The following is a 5000-nucleotide window of genomic DNA, read 5'->3' on the forward strand; positions in this document are numbered from 1 at the left end:
TCCTGCGCAACTACCAAGCATATCAGAATGACAACGCGCCCTATTCCAACTACTTAATGGAGATGTATTTTATCCAGTTCAAGTCTGGCCCAAGAAAATTTTATCAACTTTCTGGAAGAAACCCATTGGGGACAAAGACAGTTTCCAACTAATGTTATTTTTTCTGGGCAATGGATGCTCCTGTGATATCATATCAGAATGGAGCTACTCTTCACAACACTGGACAAGCCCACAGAAACTAGGCAAAAGAAAACGTCAAGTAAGCTTCATCTGCAACAACATGAACTCCAAAGGACATTCATCACAACCAATGGCTATATCTGAATGGACAAAAAGAACAAAAAATCAGAATGAATGGAATTAAGTTTTCTCATCTTTTTAGGAATAGATAGGCATCTTTATTTCAAAGAACGAATGCTTGCAAAGAACAGGGTGTCCAGCGGCATGGTTGCTCAAAAAAATAGGAAAATAGGAATTTCAGGATTGAGAAAATAGGAAAAATAGGAAACTTTGTACTAAAAAATCGGAGAAGAAAAGGAAAATCAATAGTACTTTCGTCGACAAAGATAGCCTCCCCGCACCCCACCTGCTATCCCGATTCACCACTTTAGTCGATCAACAGCAGTGAACATAAATAGGACAAAACGAGTTTTCTGGTTTGAATTTTTATTCTTTTTGATATCCCTCACTGAGATAAATCTATCAACGAATCTGTACAACATAATTTTATTTACTTTGATTTCCCTAGTTTTAAAGTAACTGAACTGCTTCACCTTCACTTTTGTTCAGAAACAAAGTTAGCTTTTCATTATGTTCATAACTTCAACATTAATCCAGCAGATGATTGCTAACACAACATCATTTTAGTCTTTACTGAGCTGGCAGAGCACCTGCTTAGAGGTGTAAAATGACAGTTAACATTTACTTTGACTTTCTTTTCATTGATGGTACAGCAGAAACATCCGCTGGTAGAGCTTTCTCCAGCAACTTCTGATTGTTTGTGTTAACCTCCTTTTGCTTCTCCCTTACTGCTTCAAGCTTCCTCTTTGCCTTTGCCTGATTCGATTTGGCCGTTTCAAGACATGCAACTTTTGCACCTTGTGAATCAACCTTGGAACCTGAAGATAGAGCAGCCTGCAACTTACTTGTGCTCTCTGACAGTAGCTCATCAGCTGTTTGCATTTCATCCATTGCCTCCTGCTCCTTCTCATCTAGCCTCTCTCCTTTGTCTCTCAACGATCTTGTCTCTTTTCTTAACTTCTCCTGGTCTCTTTTCCTTCGTTCTTCCTCTTCAGCTTTCAATTTCTCATCCGCCTCCTTTCTCTTTTTCTCGGCTTCTTCTTCATCCAGCCGCTGTCTATGATGCATGTGCGCAGATCGCACAGCACTTAGAAGACCATCTGTCAGGGCAATTTTTTCCGGTCTCAGGTTTTCAGGATCATACAACTTCACAGCATCTTTCACAGTTCTAAGGTCAACAATGGTCCTCTCCAAGAAGTGTCCTTTCTTGCGTCACAATGCGGGCATTCACTGACAGACTTCGTTCTGACTTAGCATATGTTTGCGCAAGAATAAGACCTGATTTTACTAATTTTGGAAGAGCGACATATCGAGGCTCGGTCCTATTAAGAGACTTGAGATTGAATACTTCTTGCCAAAAATGGTCAATGGATTTCTCTTTATGTAACTGCTCAACATCTTCATTGACAGCATAAACTCGCCACTCATCTTGAACAATGCTGACATCCAACTGAGGCTGCATTTTTTTAGCCAGTCTTGCAATTGCCTTCACACTACTTGCTTTTCTATCTTAACAGGATTGAGACATCCTAATGCTTTTAAGAGAGTGTGAAGAGGGAGATGAGACTGTAGAGATGTAACGGATGTGCTATAAAATGTGCGGATGCCAAGATATACAGACTTTCTACGATCTGGGTTGATCTGGGCTAAAGCCTTCTTGGTGGCCTCTTCAATTGCAATATCAGCATCGGGCAGCTGACTGTTTGCACTGCAGTCAATACTGACTAGATTACTTCCAAAGTTCTTATCATACGCATCTTTCTTTAGGAACCTACCCATAAGCTTGCACAAAGAACTCCGACATTTTATCATACAAAAGGTGAACCTGTGGGCAGCTGTTCTGAAAAATGGTGAGGAAATCTTCAAAAACAGGTGAAACATTACCCACAAATTCCAGCTGTGCCTTTGTTTTCTTTCGTTCTTCGTCATTTAACATTGCCGATACCCTCTTGTAAGCAACACTCTTAGGAGCTGTTTTGGGATCCTTTTCCAGATCCTTCACAAAGCTGCAGATGCAATCCCACTGCTCCAAAATTCTTCGCACAGAAGGACCCAAAGTAAGGCATCTCACCCCGGTATGCTTTTGGAAATTGTGCATCTACACACCCATTGCAGATTGTAAAGTGTGATAGTCTTCTCGTCTAGCTGCACTGTACTTGAAAAGGGAGCGAATGTCCACACAAAGCTGTTCAAGGTCTTTCCCGTATTCCTCTAAACCCTTGCCAAAAGGTTTGCCGAAAGGTTTAGAGACACTTACCATCAACAACTTGATTACATGTCCAGTTTTCATTTTCATTTTCAAAGATGAACATAAAAGCTAACAAGACTTCAAAATATAACATGTACAAATACTGAAATGCATGTTCAGTGGGATATTATACACAGCTTATTATTTAATAGTCATGAGAAATATAACACTACATACAATACATGTAGGTGCACTAGAAAATTATACAAAAAGTAACAATATAATAAAGTTCTTAACAGAACTCTAATAGGTAATAGAGGTCATAGAAAGAACAAATGTGGCTATTACTTTTACTAATATTAGAACATCAGAATCAACATACTACTTGCTTTATGATAAATCTCACTATAAAACACATTCAACTATAATTCCATTTTCAATTTTATTACAAATTTTGGCTTCACCAGCTAAAAAATAGGAAAAGTAGGAGGTTTTGGTTAAAAAATAGGAGAAAATAGGAATGGGCTCAAAAAATAGGAAAAAATAGGAACTGGACACCCTGCACCCCTTTCCGCAGACCTTCTTACGTTCACAGCAAAGTGACTGTGTTGAATGCCACCATCAATTCTCTCTTTCAAAGTCTTGAAAAAGCGTTTCATAAAGGTGTGGGAGAATATATAAGTGGTTCAGACAATACTTGAAATAAATGTGATGCAGTCGTCTCATTCATGTCTTGGAATATGAAATCCAGCAAATCATCTGTCAACCATCTATTGCTGACCACAGAGCAAAGGTCATGTACTCTGATGCTGCACTTTTCTTCGGAGCTCAAGACCACCTCATCAGAACCTCTTGTCCAAATAAGTTCTTTGAACTTCCGAACTTTGTCAATTTTCTCTTCGGGGCGTTCATCAATGAGCTTGTTTTCTGACTGCGAAAACCACCTTTCTTCTTCCATAACCATTCGTCAAACCTTCTGTATCTTGTGTTCCTTTACCATTCTTGAAATGTCATCCCGACTGAACCTTCCAGAAAATTCCCAGGAAGCAACTGCTTCAAATGAATCTCTTTCTTCGGCTGTCATGTTATCAGTATATTCCTGCAACTTAGCCCTTACTTGAATGCAAGAACTTAATGAAGGCAAACGACTCACGTCAACAATGGTGGTAGGCAAATTTGCTCTCTGCTGAGAAATTTTTGGCTCTTGGAAACCGAGTCTCGCATCGATGATGGGGCATTTCGTTGTAGATAAGATTGTCAAGACATTTTCCCGTTTGATATAAAGTAGTTGAAATAGTTCTTGTTGTTTGTTAAGTGTGATTCTTCTACAGGCCTGCCATATCAAGCCACGTGATCCTGCAAAATTTGACCTGGTATTCAGTGATAGCCACCAAGGTCAACAAGGTCAAACGCATTCTCCCTCACTCTTTTAAAGAAGAAGTTTCCTACGACATTTTCCCGGTTTATTCTAAAATTTTGAATTTAGAGTTTAGTTTTACAGTGGTAATCGGATTTTCCACAAACCAAAATGTCAAAATGATCACAGTGTGGTGGTTCTGTAGTCTGCAAACACAGACCAATTTCCGGTCTCAATTATATTACAACAATGGAGTGGCCTTGCTTGATTGCTTACACATCATTGTGTTTCTCGCTAAAACATATCACAGAATTTCCCCTGGAAATTTTAATCTTTCAAAAATTGCTTCTTTATATAATCAGAGATCAGACTTGGGAAATGGGCCCTGTTTTGTATAAATTTTTCACATTTTCTCGCTACCATCTTCTTGTTTCACGGGTTTCACATCCTGACAAAAAAATCACCGCCGAGTTACTTGATTGACTGTCGCCAAAAGGTTTTTGTGGTCCTTTGCACGGTTCGTACCTTGGATTCCAGAGGTTATTTTGTCACGCTTTTCTTAGCAAGAAAATAACCTCTGGAATCCAGGGTAACAGTTCGTCAACAAAGTGCGACGATTCTATCTGTGTTTCGCACAGTTAGTGACAGCTGTCAATCGAAGAGGCCAACAAATTGAAACGCCGGCACCCCGATGAGTCTACAAATAGAAAATAAAAAATTTCTCAATTCAACGCGTCCACGCAAAAGAAGGAAAAAAAAAACAGGGCCTGTTTTCAAGAGTTTAAAGGCAAACCACATTAGCCATGAAACAAAATGACCTTCGTGTGGCAGTGAATGCAGGAAGCAGAAAAACATCTTGCTCATACAGGATGCACTTAAATGGCCTTCACCTGAAGTAAAGGCTGCGAAGTCCGAGGTGCCGAAACAACTCATGAGTCTCGTCAAGAAATGCCCTCAATGGAAAGAAAAGATTGTGAAGCTTGTGGAATCAAATAAGAACTATGCGCAATTCACATACAAGGAAATGGAGACAGATCACACAAAGAGATATTTTAGAGAACATTTGGAAGATGCTAAAGGACAAGGCATTGACTGCATCCAAGCCCGTGCCGTCAAAGTTTTCAAAGTTACGATGACCCCTCTGTCCAAATTGAA

At 39.5% G+C, this 5000-nt stretch overlaps 1 pseudogene; it reads right to left on the reverse strand.

Annotated features, from left to right (window-relative positions):
* Positions 1 to 921: 921 nt before the first annotated feature.
* Positions 922 to 2590, reverse strand: LOC138002416 (uncharacterized; annotated as a pseudogene).
* Between the last annotated feature and the right edge of the window lie 2410 nt (positions 2591 to 5000).

The sequence above is a fragment of the Montipora foliosa genome, chromosome 5 (genome assembly GCF_036669935.1).
Source record: "Montipora foliosa isolate CH-2021 chromosome 5, ASM3666993v2, whole genome shotgun sequence".
NCBI lineage: Eukaryota > Metazoa > Cnidaria > Anthozoa > Scleractinia > Acroporidae > Montipora > Montipora foliosa.